We start from the raw sequence: 18947 nt of genomic DNA, 5'->3' as shown, positions 1-18947 counted from the left end.
ACTCCTGCAGAGGCAGCAGATAAAAAGAAAATAGCTCATTTTGAAGGAGCAGCTCCACTGCTGGTGGCTAGTCGCTGAAACTCATTTGTTCTACTGGAAAGAAGACAATAGAGGCTGGTATTCAATCAAAGCCACTAAAAACAAGTCAAAAGGCCATCCGTCATACTGTACAAGTATGGATTAACCGTGTCCCGAGGAAAATATGTGCACCGTATAGTGTGTTGTTTATAGTATATTGTCTTAGTTTTTTGCCTCTGCACCTCCCTCCATCTCACAAGTGACACACAAACACACCCACCGCAACTAAGCGTCAAGTTTGAGGTCAAGTACTTTGTGCCCATGAATACAACATGAGGTAAAGAGATTTTAAGGAAAAAAGCCATTCACACACGACTCCTCACTTGTCTGCCTAATCCCACAAGTTCACAAATGTAACTCGTTTTAAGAATGCATTTGCAAAGTCTCGCTCCCAAGTTACTAAAGTTACAGTTTGGTGAATCACTCTCTGTAATCCCCAATAGGGCCTCATATTCATATAACACCTGAGGTGTCAGAGGGAGAGAGGAGGGAGGCAGAGGAAAAAAAACAGCAAAAGAAAAAAAACTGAGCAGGTCCCAAACCCCACCACCAGTCATTTTAATTAACAACCCCATTTTAATTAAACATTGATTAGCTGCTAATTAGCCCCTGATAGCTCCCAGATGTGTGTGGGAACAGGTAGAGGGAGTGACAGGCGCAGGGAGAATGAAGGATCTATAGCACAGCCAAATTGTGTTGCGGATCCCCCAGGGCAGAATGTTTTGTGATTATTTTTTCGATTATAAATGATGCCTTCGCACCACATTCTCCCTAATTGACGTCACTCTGATGGCTCCCGGATGACAGACGCACGGAAGATTGAGCGCGTGTGTGCGTTCTCATCAAATTTAGGCAATTTTCTGCCACTGCAAAGCAATAAATACATTTTTTTTAAAGTGTGTGAGTCGCAGGGTGCTAAATGAAACCGGGCATTGATAATAAGAGACCCGGTGTTGCTGGCAGAGAATCTAGTGTAAGTGAAGTCTCTGTCAGGGACCTCGCCATTAGATTCTCCACAATAGTCCACACAGCCTCGCAGGCTTACACTCATATTGGCTGAGTAATTGTCTCGGCAGAAGCAGTGTGTTAAAGCATGAGTATGTAAGAACTGTTCTCCTATCTCCAGACTGCCTATCCAGCACATACACAACCCCATGTACCCTAAAGTCAATGGTTTTTAATGAAGTGTAGTGTATGAAGAGCAACATACAACATACATTTAACTTTAAGTAGAAAGTGAAATAACACAGGCTATGTATGGGTGTCCAATGTTCTGAGCTTACATTAGATGCAACAGTTCTCAACACAGCTGTGTGTGTGTGTGTGTGTGTGTGTGTGTGTGTGTGTGTGTGTGTGTGTGTGTGTGTGTGTGTGTGTGTGTGTGTGTGTGTATACACAGCTGTGATGATTACCAGGCATGAACTATATGAATTATATGGCAGTCATGCAAATGGCAACACATCAAATAAAAAGGGTATATAAATGCTCAGCCTTCACAAAGGCCCAAACCATGAATAATGAACACTGTCATCCTCCTTTCAATTAATTCTGTTTCGCTTTGAGTCAGCCCGGTGCATGGCTTTGTCACTTGTTTTTTTGTGTGCGTGTACTGTACAGTTTGTGTGTGTGTGTGTGTGTGTGTGTGTGTGTGTGTGTGTGTGTGTGTGTGTGTGTGTGTGTGTGTGTGCGTGCACACATGTGCTAGATTGTCCCTTCAGCCGCAAACACAAACATATCTCAGCCACATCAAATGGGCCTGCAGCATAGACTGCCAGCATCAATAAATATACATGTATTATAACCATCACCAATGGATGGTCCCTCTCTCTCTCAGTCTCTCTTTCTTACTCACTCACATGCATGCATGCTTCGCCCTTTCTCAGTGTACTACAAGAGGCAATATAGACAGGTCTTATTATCATGTATTAATTGTGACTCAAACTGGTTTCTACTAATAACAAGAAAGAAGATTGAATAACTCCTTTTCTCAGATCTTTACACAGCCTTTCAAATAATTTATTTCAAATGACTGATTGGTTCTGAACCCAGTGTCAAAACATCAAGATTTCCACCACATACGTATCTAGGACAAACTTCCAGAAAACTGCAGGTCTGCTCAACTCTGTTATTTTAAATCAAAGCTAATGCCTTTTTTTTTATCCATTTCTTCTATTTTTCATGTTTTTATTCATTTTATTTTAGCACATTTTCTTATTTACTATTCTGTGTTTTTATTTCATCTTATAGCATGCTTTAAACATTTCATGTTTAAAGCACTAAAAAGCATTAAAATTCACTTGCCTTGCCTCAAACTCGGATAACTCATGCACAGGAACTGAAGCAAACTGACTGCTTGAATATTGCAAAACAACACCACAATATAAATGCATAATCCAAATTTGTCAATTTTCAGGGCACTATGGCCCTACCAATTTATCGATCAACTGTTTATCGAGCCACAGTGACCAGAAAAAAGATATTACACAAAGCAAAGGCTCTTGTTTTGGGGTCAAACAGAACAGCAAATGGAGCAATGCAAAGTGTCAGGCCGGCCTCTGTGGTCTGTGCCTGGTTTGTTATGGTGCCAACTAAAGCCTGGGCTGGAATGAGAGAGGGAGAGGGAGAATAAGGAGTGGGGTGGGGGGTGGGCATGGAGACAAAGTGGAGGGGAGGAGAGCAGTAGAGAGAGAAGCACTCCAAGTGGGGAATCACATCACAAACTTGTATTGATCTGTGTTCCTACTCGGTGTTTGTTGAGAAAGGGATAGAGTAGAGTTAATGAGTGTTTGAGAGGACGAGAGAGGCAAAAGAGAGGAGAGGAAGTGTGAGTCTCTGTGTGTGTGTGTGTGTGTGTGTGTGTGTGTGTGTGTGTGTGTGTGTGTGTGTGTGTGTGTGTGTGTGAGGGGGGTGACTTGAAATGGCTCGAAAGAATTTGAGCCGAAATGATTCAAAATAAATGGGTGCAATTGATCTTTTTATATTCACTGCAGAACAGATGAATGGAGTCTATGCTTGTTATGAATAAGGAGTTCAAAGTCTCTAAAAGAGTGACAGTGTTCAAAAAGCACCATTGTACAAAAGATACCAACCTCTCTCTCATATATATATATCCCACACACTCATGTAATATACACGCACTGCTGTCTCCTCTCTCTCTCTCTGGGTTAATTTCTCCCAGGGATCAGCGGTGATTACGGGCCCAGTGGTGCGAGGCGCAGCGGCGAGATGGCCAACGGAAAGATCGATTTCTGTTTTTACCGACTTAATTCAATGCGGGCTATTTAAACTGGCAGGGCAGGGAGAAATTAGATTGTATTTGCTGGGTATGGATTTTTTGCCTTGTGAAAGCAGCGAGAGCAAAGGGGGTTTGGTTTACAAGGCCCCGGCTAGCGTTTAGGCGCCCTGCACACGTAGCTGGGTAATCAGAGAGAATTACCTCTTATTGATTATTCAATATTTTCCCAGATCATGTTGTTTTCATCTCAACTAAAAGTCTTAACAGGTTATTGATAGGCCTACTCACTATTATAGGAGGGGGAGAGAGAGCGTGGCCGGGGCGACATGTTAGCCGACTCCCTGTCACTTTTACCACTGCACACACTGTCATGTAATAAGGACCGGAAATGAATGGGCTCCGCGTTGTCTTAGCAGAGGTTGATGTGCCTGCTCATGCGGGTAAGGCGAGATCAAAGTATTTGATGGGGGGGCAGCACGTGTGACTTTGTGCGTGCAAGGTTTGTGCGTGCGTACATGCGTTCGTCCGTGCTTTGTGCATGTGTGCTTTGTGCGCGCGTGGCTGCATGAGTGCGTGTGCGCGTGCATGCATGGCTGCATGTGTGCGCGCGTATAGCTGCATGCGGCTATGCGTGTGCCTGCCTGCCCGTTTGATGAGGGACTGTCAGAAGTGAGAGGCAGTCTGACAGGAAGAATGACAGTGAATTGTAATATCCTTGGACATGCCTTTCTAAATGGAAACACCAAGGCTGGAGAATGATTCCCAACTAGCATCTCTCTCCAACCAGGTGAATGATTCAGAGTGACTCCAGAATCACTGCCAGACTATAAAACACTATTTTTAGACAAGCTGAAATTAAACGATTGTGAATTGATTTAGAGTTTCCAGCCTATGCTCCGTGTCTAAATTAAGCATGCGGCGTGCACGACTGACTCCTGAATAATTCCCAGAGAGGCACACTGCTATACATTACCTCAGAGAATCAATTACCCCTGCCAATGTGGGGATTGTTATTAAACTATGACTCTAATTCCAACACAGGATCTAAATTGGAACTAATGCAGTCTATATGAATAGCAAATACATATATAACACGACCTAGTCCGAATGTGCCTCATATTACGATTATTAGGATTGGACGGGAGAAGGGGGGGGAAGAGAGAACATACCTGTACGCGTGGCGTAGCTCGTCTACCCCCCCCCCCCCCCCCCCCCCCCCCCCCGTTCCCAGACCTGAACCATGTGATGACCCGGGTCAAACTTCCTATCAGCACCCTCTCTCACTTGATTACACCTCGCGTCACTGGAGGACGCAGCTAGCCTTGGTTTAATAGCTCTTAGCATACAGTCCCAGTCATTGGTATTCATACTATGTAGATGAGTTGCTCCACAGGCCTTCGGATGATACTGGAAACAGACAGAGTACTGATGCCTGCTTAACCTTACATAACAGACCATGACCTGCTGGGTCGGAAAGGGTTTTGGCTCGCTTGTGTGTGTGTGTGTGTGTGTGTGCGCGCGCGCAGCGCGCGCGCGTGCGTGTGTGTGTGTGTGTGTACACGCATGTATATGCAAGGTCATGCATGCATGATGGCGGTCGTTTGTCTTGAAAGTGATGGCCCTTTTTATTTACCAGGTATTAAGCGCAAATGCACTGTGTGTGTGTGTGTGTGTGTGTGCGCGCGCGCGCGCGCAAGACTTAAATCACTTATGCATACATTCTGACACATCTTTGAATGCACAAATGGTAAAGGACACATCAGCATCGCAGGCAAAGCTGATGCACTGCATTATTCCTCATTATTAATACATATTTGCATGGACCAACGATAACGGAATAGAAAGACAAACAGACAAAGATATGAGAGAGAGAGAGAGAGAGAGAGAGAGAGAGAGCGAGAGAGAGAGAGAGAGAGAGAGAGACAGAGACAGAGACAGGTCTGGGAGAGGTGGTAGTGTGTGTTGGGGGGGTTGAAGGGGGGGTACTGTGGAGCTACTCAGAGACCTGGCAGGAAGACAGGAACTGGGCAGAACAAGGCTATTAGTTAATGACAGCTCTGACATCAGCCTCCACACCAAAGAGCGAGAGAGAGACAGAGAGAGGGGTAATAGAGAAAGGGGAAAAAAGTGAGAGGGGGGTGATGTATACGAGAGTGAGATGGAGGGAAGCAGAGAGAAGAGGTAGAAAAACAGAGAGAGGGAGAGGAGAGAGAAAGATGAGAGGTCTCAACATGACATACTTGCATGACTGACCTAACATTGGTCTGACAGATAGTGTGACTACAATGCAATGCTGTGTGCGTGTGCGTGTGCGTGTGCGCGTGTGTTTGTGTGTGTGTGTGTGTACGCATGCACGTGCGGTCATCACACTGACAGTCTGTATGATTAATAGCACCTTTCACTCCTCCGCCCGGCGTGCTGCATCCCCCCTTCATTTTTTTTTCTTCCTCGGCTGGCCCAGCTTCTTCAGAATGAGGGGAGTGACAGCAATGGCAGGAGATAAACATACGAGCATGCATGAGCATGCATGCACCTGTGTGTGCTCGCACACATGCACACACACACAAATAGGATACCAAGTTTACATGCATAGTCAAATTATCACAGAAACAGACGTCCGTGCACACGCTCACGCACACACACAGCAAAGGCAATCACCAATGGATTCAGTGAACTCTGCAGCGAGCTAGGACTCGTCAAGGTCTCGTACTTTACACGCCCCGTGTCCTTGGATAAAACAGTACGAATCAATACGAAACCAGGCGATAGATCCGCACCTCCTAAAAATCTAAAATACCTCCCAAAACCTTGGGCAGAGTACAGAATGAAAAATACATTTCCATTCCTGCAACCAGCCGCCGTTGTGAGATAGATATAGTCTTGGCAAAAAAAAAAGAATTCACGCTACAGATCTTGTCTTGTGGTCTCCTTGGAATATTACATGAGTATGAAACAAAACGCATGCGAGCAGCAGTACAGAGTCCTCCGCCGGGCCTTCAAATAGATTTTGGCCAGACAGCCCTAAGAAAAGAAAAGCCGGCAGTGCTCCATAAATCGGAAAAAATGCCAGCACATGCATATTCATAGAGAATTGAAAACAAGGCCTAGTCGACAGCTCATTGTCAATATGCTCCCGTGAAAACTTCCTCTCATCAACAATCTCCAATAAACTCTCAGACAAGAGCAATTACAAATCCCTCCACGGATGATTATTCATCATGGGCCATGCAAATGTTGATGGTGTAGAAGTGCCGGTGTAATTGAAGACGAAACATCGGGCATAAATCCTGGCGCCGAGATAATGAGTGAATCCGGAGCAGATCAATTCATCTCAATGATCCCATCTCAAACCATGATGGATCACCGCTGGATCCCTCACCGGCCAATCATAAATCACACCACCAGACCTCGGCCAACCCAAACTACTCTGCGAGGTTTGTTAGGTGAATTACTCCACGTAACTTTAAACTTGCTCAACAAATAAGGAAAAGTGCTCAAGTTGTACTCCCAAGCTGCACTTGTGGATGTTGAACAACATTTGTTTCATTTGTGCTGAGTTTTACGTTCAGAAGCCATGCTGAGTGTGGGTTGGCTAGAAGTTTGGAGGAGAGTGGTAAGTGATTTTGAACAGACCTAACGTACAGACCTCTGCCATCGATCAATCACAGGGAGAGAGGGGGGGGGGGGATGAACAGACCGACAGGGAGAGATGAAAGGGAGAGAGAGAGAGAGAGAGAGAGAGAGAGAGAGAGAGAGAGAAAGAGAGAGAGATCTATGGAACGAACAAACATTAACCACTCTGTATTAATCTCACTTTTCCCACCAAAACAGCAGGCGACCCTTCAAGGTCATCCTCCAATCACAGCTCACACAATTCCCGTGTTCCCATTGGACTGAGCCAAGCAAATTGAGGAGACTTTGCAGCACGGCACACAGCTCTCCGTCTCCACCTCACTGGAGTGTCCATTACAGGGACGGACCGACTGGTAACGAGCGTAGTGTCTGACCTCTGTGATCTAATGAGCTGTGTGTCACCGTTAAATGTGTCCCCTATGCCCTGTTCAGGGCCAGGCGGTTCCCTTAAGGAGGGTTCCTAGGTAATGTGATGCATGGACTGTCCAAGGAGGGCTTGGGAGAGACGACTGGTCAATAGCACTGGCGGACCCGAAAAAATACGCCCCACATAAATGTATCCATGCACGCACACAAACATATATGTATACACAAACAGGGACATAAAGAGCGTACCCTAAACCCACGTACAGTATGTGGGTATGCAGTCAGATGTACAGGCATACAGTACTATAGACACACTCTCATACAAGTACATTACGGCCAGACTACACTGGGGACGGAATTGGCGCGGAATTGCTCCGCTCCGTTCGCGGGCCGTTGTCAGCGGTACGCTGCCACTATAATCAATGGAACCAGGCTACACTGAGCACACACCGAGCTCTGCGTGCAAATCTTTTTTTTCCCGCAAGTGCTCTATTCTTTCGCGTGTCTGCAGGGCTTACGCAGTCTTTCGCCTCACCTTCAGGCGAAAAAACTGTAAATGCGAACACCCCGCGGGACGGAGGAATTGTCGGTGCAGCCACCTAGCTGATTTCGTTCTGCTCCACCCTCGGGACGGTCCCGTCCCGTCCCAGTGTAGCCCGACCCCTAGTGTTCATTTATTAATTTGTAAATGCTCAGTTAGAAACACTTAAACCCTAAATAGCTCAAAATAGACGATCTACAGGCTTGCATGTAGATCTATTGTATCTTCCTTAAAGAAATTAAATTTCTAGATTTTCACCTAAATGGTGAATCTATACAGCGCTTTTATCCAGAGTGCTTTACATAGATTGTGCATTACATTCACACACACATTCATACACCGATGGCGGAGGACACCATGCAAGGCCCCAACCTGAACATCGGTTGCCAGTTGCCACTCTCTCTGAGCCACTGCTGCCTATGATATGCCCCAAAAAGTAGAGACGCCAGCTGGAAAGTGTATGTAGTTACTGGTTAAAATAACCACAGGAGTATACTGTGCGCCACACACACACACACACACGACCGTTTCAGAGTTTGAACTGACGTCTTTTTTTTCCCCCCTTCTCCCCCTCAAACGTTCAGCAGAGTCCTCGTCAGCGCGTGCCCCCAGCTATACCACTGGAAACTGGAGCACTGAGACAGAAAATTAAGTCTGTGCTCAAATATGACCCCGTTCACAATGGCAGATTGAGATTCTAGCAGTGCTCGGGGTTCACCCTCTGAGTACCCCGGTTCTCACCGTTATAGACATTAAAGGGCCATACCAGTCTCATTTAGACTTCCAGCCATTAGCAGGGCTAACCCCCGTCTTCAAAAAAGGTTGTGTACATAAGTGTACAGAGTGTACTTTGGTAGCTTGTAGAATGTCTCTTTTCAGTCAAGAGATTTGAAGAAGAGGGGGGGAAAAGGTGCAACCTTTAAGTACCGTAATCGTTTTTCCCATATCCCATTTAGAGCTGAGGCCGATTCTCAAAAGCGCCTTCTAAAACCTAACCTGAACCTTCAAATGCTTATTCAAAATAAAAAAACAGAATACATAACAACTAATAAGACACAGAAGTAGCTCCCAGATTGAAAGGTAAAACACTGCATACTGTAGGTTGCATAGGTCTTTTTTTGCAGACCCACAGAACCCACGATGTTGACACGATGTGAACAAAGGCTGTCTGGGGGGAGTCACAAGGACTCTACCGGATACATTGTTTTTAACCACGATCTGCTTTTCTTTAGCAAATCGGCAGTTGAATATCATATAGCTTGTTTTCACCAAAAACGCAATCTGGGAAAAGATATCTGAGATAAATCTATTTTTATAAATCTGATAACATTGTAGCGGATGCGATGCAAAATTCTAGGGTGACGAGATTTCGGGTCTATTGTTCTCTCGAAGTCATAGCATCATTCATACGTTGGCGAAGAGCCAGCTGACAAAAATATGTCCATGGCGGTCAAGCAGGGGTTGACACTAAGGTCGCCCGTCAGGCAAGTACAGGTCATGTTCTACTTTCCCATGTTCTTCATGCCCACTTGCCCGAAAAGTAAATTGTGATATGATATTCAAATGTGTGCCTCGTGTATCAATATGCCTGGAATAATTGTTCGTTACAAGTGCTGCATTTCAAACTTACATTTTTAGCTAACATTCAGACAATGGTTGAGGCACATTGTGTAATGTTTAGTGAATAAGTATTAATATTAACAAACATAATATCTCAGAATTACAGCAATTTTGCATAAGAGCCTAAGAGGTTTATATAAACTATGTGGCAAACAATTCACAGATACATGGATGCAGACCTTAATACTAAGTACTAAACACACACAGTCATTTCTGGGAAGCTGATTTCCTTCGATAAGGATGAGTTTTTTGTTTATTTAATTTTATAGACAGAAAGAAGAAGAAAAAAAAACAGGACAGCATCTCTGTGCTAGCTGTCACAAAGAAAAATGTTGTTGCCACCAGAATGCTCCACCAGGACTTACCCACAATTCACAGTGGCCGGCTGCACAATAAACGTTTATCAATAACCCAGGGGCCAACTGGAGAGGCGACGACTCCTCACCTTACAAAATGACCTGTTCTGTCTCTGGCACCGTGTGTGTGTGTGTGTGTGTGTGTGTGTGTGTGTGTGTGTGTGTGTGTGTGTGTGGGGAGGGGATTTGATGTATAAGAAAGTTATGCATCTAAAATCAAAGAAATAGACTTGGGGCCCTATTTTTGTCAGTGCTAAACCCATGATTATCCCTAAACGTCTTTACCTTTTTTTTACTATTTTGAAAAACATTAAAAATGTTCAACTAGCCGTTGTGAACTTGTAGATCTGATCTGCTATTTGAACTATTCAAACATGTTTTTCAAAATAGTAAAAAAGGCAACAAAGTTTAGGGATAAAGGGTTTAGCACTGGCGAAAATAGGGCCCAGAGACTAAAATATTAAAACAGCTAAAAGGGATGAGATAGTGAAATAGTGATTAAAAGTACAAAATATGTCAGTACAAAATATGGTGCGTGTGTGTGTGTGTGTGTGTGTGTGTGTGTGTGTGTGTGTGTGTGTGTGTGTGTGTGTGTGTGTGTGTGTGTGTGTGCGTGCACGCACCCGCTGAGAGAGAGCCAAACATAGAAAAAGGAAGAAACTGCTCACTTAAGCCTCCGCTGCGGTTTCCATAACAACTAATAAACCTGGCGCTGGCACACAATTAAAACCCAATTCTGACAAGCCGAGTGCACTGAGCTTATGCCAAATCTGCATAACTAACGAGGGGGATGAAGCAAAGCACACACGCTCACTGAGGTGCACACACACATACACGCATACACACACGTGCAAATACGCAATCCCTGCCTTTCTTTCACTCAAATTGGTAAGTAGATCTGTACACACTCACCACAAAATCCAGTGTGAATGGTGTTTACGTGGCAGAGTTCATTTGGCTTTTTTGTTTTGTTTAAGAGCACTTTCCTGAGCTATGAGAATGGCATGAGGGGGTCTGTTTCAGCCACACCGCTGGTGCCAAGAGATATTAACTCATTCGGCACCACAGCGCCATCTGGCGGAGGGCTCTCGCCGCCACAAGTGCATTGTCAATAAGCGAAGCGTTTAACTTGAAAGCCGTTTTGACCAGAAACCGCTGAGTCAGTAAGTAAAAGTCTGCTAGGTAACATGTCCCGCGATTGTCATTTAATCCACCCAAAACACAGTAGTGATATGAGGGGAAACTGGATGCAGCTGATCAATGTAATCAATTGTTATTAAAAAAGGCATGATAAGGCAATATCGGCACCGAGGTACAAACGAAAACAGGCGTCAAAAGGCAAACCTGGTGACGGGTGAGTTAAAATGTTTGGTTTGTTTCTAACTTTTTGACCAAACGTTTTATTCCTCATCAAATAATTGAAAATAAATAAGAAATCACAAAATAATGTCATAGCCAAACTACAAACAACTGTACATGTACATTAATTATTTAAAAAAATAAGTACATTAGACTTACATCAACAGAATCAAAAAATGGGAGTGTTTGTAATAGAGATGAATGTTAGTGATGAATGTTAATGTTAGTTAGTGTCATTCCGTACTTGGGTACGGAATGACAAGTACACACAAAATGACAGACTCCGAAACAGACCTCACTCCACATGGAAACTTTATCATAAGTTTCCTTTAATGGGAAAAAACAATGACAAGCTCAAGGAGAGTCTGTGGCCGTGCTGAAAAACAATTTACGGTCCCAGAGAACAAAAGAGAGGGGAGGGAATAAAAGACAACATAGAAGAAAGAGGAGAAGTTGTTTGGCGTTGGCCTGATCCCATTTGAAATAGTTACAGACTGTTGTATTTCTGTCAGGCAAGACTCCGGACAACCTTGAGGAGAGGGCTAAGGCTGAGGCTAGAGTTCTGAAGAGTGCGACTGGCAGGTTGAGAATAAGAATAAGAGGATACAGTCTCTTGCTTTGTAAGGCGAATACTGAATATGTAAGCCCTTGTGGCTGACATTGACAAAAGTGCGCAGTAGCTTTGTTTGGAAAGTTGGTAAAGTTCTCCACATGCAACCGCAGGACTACAGGTCATCCCTCTTTGGTTTTTACTTTGATGTCAACAACCCAATGTCAATATTCTGCATTGAGCTATATGTACCCGAGTCAAGCAAACAAAAACACATCGTGATGGCTTGCATACGCAGACATCACATCAAGCCAGATGAAGAGCCTGGGCTCCAAACACCATTAAATTACATTGCAGCATGTTTGCTTAAGCATACATCTCGTGAATTAGAGAGATAAACCGCAACTTACACATGCATTCGTATTAAATACAGCTTCCCATGAGACACACATCTATACTATAATATATAGTATATGTAGTTATTACACACATAGATACGTACTTAGATGTGTTAGGTGTTATAAACTGTGCGAGTGTTATAGGAGACAAGAGTAAAAACACACACCTTGGAAATAATCGGCCCGGAGGGCCTCCAAAGTGACCTCCTGCCAAAGTCACTCCCATTTGCTTTGCTTTTTCCTTTCCTTGTTTTTTTCCATCCCCCTCTCTTGCCCTTCAGTCTCGCCTCTCCCTCACAATCTCTTGTGGTCAATTGGAGTTTGTGTCCCATCGCCTGGGCTGTCACACTGGAGGGACAAGAGCCCCACACAGCCACACAGAGGTGTGCACATGCACGTACAAATCATATTCACACACACACACACAACACACACCCATTCTGACCTGAGATGTCTTAAATCCTGACAGTTTAAAAAAATAGCAGACCTACAAGCTCGTAGCGTGCCACTCGGTGGCGTGCTATGAGCTTGTAGATCTGATATTTTTCAATAGCTAAAGCATAACATAATGCTAACACCAAAAGGGGTTCCCGCCCAAAATGGGTTAATGTAGATAAACTTACTGACACTGGCATATGTTAAACACACCAATAAAATCCACCTACATAGCTTTTTTTTGCTTAGTATTCATTTTGCATAGTGTGGGAATATGCAAATTCATAATTGCACTTTGACCTTTATTTTGGCTATGCCGCTTTTTATTTTTCCTATATTTTCCCTCATGTAAAACATTTTGTTAATGGCCCTTGTGCATGAATTCTGCAATCCTTATATTAAAATTGTCTAGTGGGTGGGCGGGCTGGCGGGTGGACGGAGGACGTCACAAGCTTAACATGCAGACCTGCCAGGGGTCTGGGGGTCTGGCCAGGGGTCTGGCCAGGGGTCTGCCATGACCATAGTCACACCACCAGGGGCCACGTCAGGGTCCCCCAGGGGTCACAGTTACGCCGTTGCTCCAATCACCATGGTACAAATGCTGTACAGTGATCAGCCATGTACAGTTTTTTTGGGGGGGGGGGTCACACCCCCTAAAAAATGCACACAGGTGAGGCACCACAGCAGTGTTACTGTTACAGCAGTTTCTAACGTTTCAAATGGCCATAACTCAGTGACCATTGCTCTGATGAATGTTGCCATATTACTTATCACCCATATAACGATACCCATACAAATGAAAATCAGTTAAATACCAGATGTAAATGCGGTCAAATGCATAAACATACATTCATAGTCAGAAACACGTTCATGCTCCATATACATGCACATTGGCACAGCCACAACTACGAGAACAGAAATGCACTGCATGCATGTATACATTACACGTACAGTACATCATCTTTAAGTTAACATGCATCCCAAGCACACAGATATTATAAAAGATGGACCATGTCACTCCTACGAAGGGGAGTATTTATCTTGCATTACAGATCAAACCATAACACTTCACACTCGCCTCCATCTAAACAAATGGCAAAACACACATTCTGAACCTGCTTTTCCATCAGAACTAACACTGCTGCTAATGATGAGATTCTCATCAACTCCCCGGTGCATCATCAGTCACACTTCCAGTGAATTACAAAGTGCCACCGGTCCCAAAATAAATATTTCTACCCCCATTTTCATCAGTCCCTGATCCTGATCAATCTACACTCAGAACACCCCCACCCCCCCCCCCAACCCCCCAGTTATTCATTTCCTATTTTCAGCCATGCTTTCGTTTTCCCTACATCAATGTTTATGAATTATGGTGGTTAATACGGTTGTATATCACAGCCCATGGAACCGCTTGTCAGTCAAACGATAAAATATGTGCTGAGGTGGAGGTCTAATTCTTTACTGTGCCTGGTCCTGAGGGATAGATCAGGGGCGTGGAGATTACACATGTCAGCGCCCCGTCGTCAGAGACCGAGAGGTGAGCTCCATGATAAATAGTGGATGTCCCATGAGCACACAGGCCAAGGTCACTACCTACAGGCTAACTGGCATGTGTGCATGTTTGAGTTGGTTTGTCGTGCCTCGTTTTTGAGGGGCGCTAGCCCCTCCTATATACAGCTTTTCGTCCCAACACGTCTCACATTTGCCATCGACAATGAAAGGAGAATTTACGTCATATGTGTGCCTGAACAAATATATATATATATATATGAAAACATATATATGAACACACGCATAAATTCAGTTGTCATCTTACATGGTGAAAAGATGAGTTTTTTTCAACTTTGTATCATAGTTAAAAGATGATAACATAAGACAATGACAAATTAATTCATGAAGAAGTATATTATTATTTTTATCGGATGATGTACGACAACGACGACAAGAGCGCCCCTGACTTCACACAGGTGTGATTTTTAAATGTATTTAACCACTTTCAACCTGGCATCCCTATTTTGGGCATGTCAATATAGGTAAAGTTCTTCAATAATTGTTCAAGATAATTGTAAAAAATAAAAAATAGCACATTTGGCATGACGTACAATGAAGTATACAGCCAGGGCTTAAGTGGTTAATTAGATAGGATAGTAGAGAGGCAGTAAACAGAGTGGTGGAAAACAGGCAACACAAATCTTCAACAAAACAAATCTAACAGTGGACATTATAATTATCCAGACAGCCACCAGCACCTCCCCATAGGGTGTGTTTTGTATGGGAACTGGGGAATAAGGCCTCACAACACCATTCTTGGAAAGAAGAATGTAATATAAATTATCACATCCCCAGCTTTTATGTGCTCTGGGTGAGGGGCCCTATAGGGCTGATAAGGCAGTAGCTGACCAATCAGTGCGAGCTACAGTAAAGTGCTAGTGCATTCAGGGGTTGACACTAAGGTCTCAAAGGCACTTGCCCGTCGGGCAAGTGCGTCGGGCAAGACCATCATGTCCACTTGCCCGAAAAGTTAATTGAGATAGGTACAATTTCAATTACCGTTCATTTTAACACTTTTTATTTTCTATTTACTTGAGAATTCTGGCACTGTGCGATATGGACATACAATAGCTATACAATATGACTTCTTTTAAATTCTACGACTTCACCTATTTTCAACCTATCTTCATATAAGTGGTCTTCAATAATGCTCATGATGAGATTATAAAATAATGTCATCGGAGGGCTGTGGACACCCACCTACAAACAAGATTGTAATTATTTGTTGTTATTAACGTGAGAACGGCTTGCTTTATACTATAAAGAAAGCCGTTCTCACGTCAATAACAAAAATAATTAATTAATGCTATAAAGTTTATAGCATGCCAACTTTCCAGGAATATAAAGCCTGACATTTATTAGCTTGGATTCCCCATCAATGATGTTACTGGTAGGTAACAGTCCACAGTCCACACTCCACAGCCCTCCTCTGAGACACAGAGTAGACAAAGAAATTGTACCATAGTATGAGCATTGAGCATTAGTGAAGATAGGTTGAAAATGGGTGATGTCGTCCTTTAAGAGCTTAAATCACCAATACTCAGCATCCAGTCAACTTAACGGCATGGAACAAACTCCCACTATACCTTCGACAGGCAGCCTCTGTAGACATTTTTAAAGCACAGCTCAAGACCCACTTCTACACCCTTGCTTTTAATTGATCTTTTATTTTTTGTTATTCATGTCCTCACTGTATTGCATTACTGCTCTTGTGTTTTAATGTTTATGCCTTGCTTTTCTTTTCTCCATTGCTCTGTAAAGCACTTTGAGCTGCATTTCATGTCATGAAAGGTGCTATACAAATAAAGTTTTATTATTATTATATAAATCAGGGTGATGATGATCCTATGCTGAATTGCTTTCAAATGCTGGGACAATATTTGGCTGGATTGGCGTATCCATTATTTATAAAATCAGATTTTCTAAATCCGACCGGATCAGATAAGGACAAGTCAAATTACCATGTGTGCGCGGCATGCTGCAACATTTGTTTGTTTTTGTAGGTACACGTTTTCCTGCAGTTGATCAAAACACACCTGTGGTGGGGATCCTGCACAGATGCATGTGCACACACACATGCCCAGCGTTCCAAGGCCAAACACACCATCAGCAACAGGGTGATATACTGTAGCTCTAACGAGGTCTGTGAAGTCGGTCAGTTCAAAACTTACTCAGCTTTTATTAGATATTCAAGACCTGTGCTCATGATGGATCTTGCAGCCCATTTCTTATTCGCCGTCCACAGCGCTACAAACTCAGCCTGTGAAGAATAAGATGGCCTGCTCACACTCTAATATACATCACCTCCTCCCTCCCCCTCCCTCTCTCTCTCATCCATCTCCCCCTGCCTGCCTCCCTCCCTCTCTCTCTCTCTCTCTCTCTCTCTCTCTCTCCCTCCCTCCCTCCCTCCCTCAGCCCCTCAGATCAGCATGGAAGTGGAGGCTAACACTGGGAGGTGAAACTGAAAGGCTGCGGTTGGAAGGGTCCTACTTGACAGGCCTGTGCCTGGGGCTATGAATGAGCCTCCCTCTCTCCCTCTGTCGATCCTTTACTTCAATCTGCCATCAAACGCACCTTTCCCATCAACCCCTGAGAAAAAGGGGCCTGACAGGGGTCATGTTTAAAAATAAATAAATATATATAAAGTATATAATAAAATTACCACATGGAATGAGCCTTCCTTGGGCGGGCGGGAGGAGGGGTATCAAGAGGAGTTAAGGAAGGCAGGTTAAGGAGGAGGAGGAGGACCGAGGGAAGGTGCCAGGAGTAGGATTCCTAATGGAGGAGTTAAGAGGGACGGAGATGAGAAGAAGTGGGTTGGGAGCGCAGGGGGGGGGGGGGGAAGGTGCTGGATAAAAGACGGCTCGGAGAAAGTGGTACAAATGGGGCGGGGGGGAGCGAACTTGGAGGTAGTTCAGGAGCAGAGAGAGAAACACTGGGAGGAGAGAACGGAGGAGGAGAGGAGGGCAATGGAGGGGTTAGGGGGAGTGGTGGGCGTGTGTGAAACCTCACTGTCTGTTTTAATATTCCCAGCAGAGACAGAAACAGACAGAAAATCGATCACTTCATTTTTCTCCGATATGAAAGACTTAGACAGAGAAAGGAGGGCTGAGCCTCTCGTCTCTCTCCCTCTCTCTTGAAAGTCACACTGAGAGGGTAGCGTTAGAGCCATTGGTGAAAGGTGACAGGTGGCATGTACAGTACTATACACTGTCCTATTACTTGTGACTGTGTGACCTCAAGGCCTCCTTCTGCACATTAAAATGGGTAAACCCATTCTGGTTAAATTAAACACATTTCCTCCTGTCATTAAATCCACATTCTTTTTTCCTTTACTACATTCATTGTTATGATCCATTATGCACAGCTAGTTTCGGTGACAGGTTCATGCCTGACACACCTACTCCGGTACCTAAATACCAGCTGCAGGGTCTTCAGCTGGGAGCCATCCTTCGCTGATGTTTCGCCTCTTTATTCAAAGACCATCTCAGGATGGTGGGGCAGTGGTCAGAGACGTGCCACTCGCTGGGGCTAAATTTCAATGGTCAGCTGTTTTTACGCTATGTGGATGTCCGTCCCTCCTTTGCAGCCAGAGCTAGAAACTGCCCTTTCCTGCTTGTTCTGAGAGCTCTTTTAGGATCTAACCATACTGTATGTTTCATAAGGTTGAAATCAACCCATACTACAGTACTATGACACAGTAGACTAGTGACCAACCACAAATTGACATTATAAATTAGTCTTGTTTTTCAGCTATAGTCTCCTATATTCAGCTATAGTGTAGATTCTTGTCCTAACACAAACATTAAATGTAATTGACAATGAATGGAGAATTTACGTCCTATGTGTCCTATGTGCTATTTTTGTGTTAACACAAACATTAAATCTTAAATGCCATTGACAATGAAATGAGAATGTATGTGTAGACGAGCAAATCGGCTATTTTGTGCTACTGACTCCTAACACAAATTCCCATTGCCAATATCATCATACATCATGAAGATGTGTGATGATAAGAGCTCCACTCACTTCACACGGGAGTGATTTTTTTAACTAGTTCCTGCCAAAGACTACACATGAGGAAATGAATTGGTTTTGACATTCATATCTGTGTCACTCAAAAATCGTACACCTGAATAGAATCTTTGTGACGGGTGCACTGGTGGAGTATACACTTACACAGATCAAAGAATAAACAATTGCACGCTCACACTTCTATAGATTTCACTTGCTCAATTGGGGGAGAAAAATGTTGCAGCAATGTTGATAGACTATTTGACATGACATTATATTTATTTATTTTCTTTACAAAGTAAGGGCAAAAAAGAAAAAAGGAACAAAAGGCCCGGACTAGAATTATGTATAAAACAATGTAATAATCATACCACATGGGAGTGAAATGCTTTTTTTTCCTGTCTTGAAGAATAAATGTTTTGTTGAAATGTGGATAAATCTATATCCATTGCAGGAGCACAGGTCTGCAGTAATCAATCTACAGTTGGTCTACAGTCTATGTGCCGGGATCATTTGTTCCTGTCTGTAATATAATTTTTACTTATCAGGGTAATTCGAGCAGATCATTCAGCAAGGATAATCCCACTTAAATAGAATGCTACAGTATTAGTCCCAATCAGTCCTAAAACCCTGTGGTTATTATAAACCTAATATAACCCTAAAAGTGTTGAACATTTTTCTGTAACATAAATCACAGCAGTTAATATCTCAATCGTGGATTTTGAAGCCGATTTAATACTTAATTAATTTTAAAAAAATATCTTTTTAAGTTTGTGGTATGTTGAGTTTTGTGAAGATGATCTGTGTG

The sequence above is a fragment of the Protomyctophum bolini genome (assembly GCF_963924005.1).
Source record: "Protomyctophum bolini genome assembly, chromosome: 18".
Lineage (NCBI taxonomy): Eukaryota > Metazoa > Chordata > Actinopteri > Myctophiformes > Myctophidae > Protomyctophum > Protomyctophum bolini.
This window is presented reverse-complemented; position numbering follows the sequence as displayed.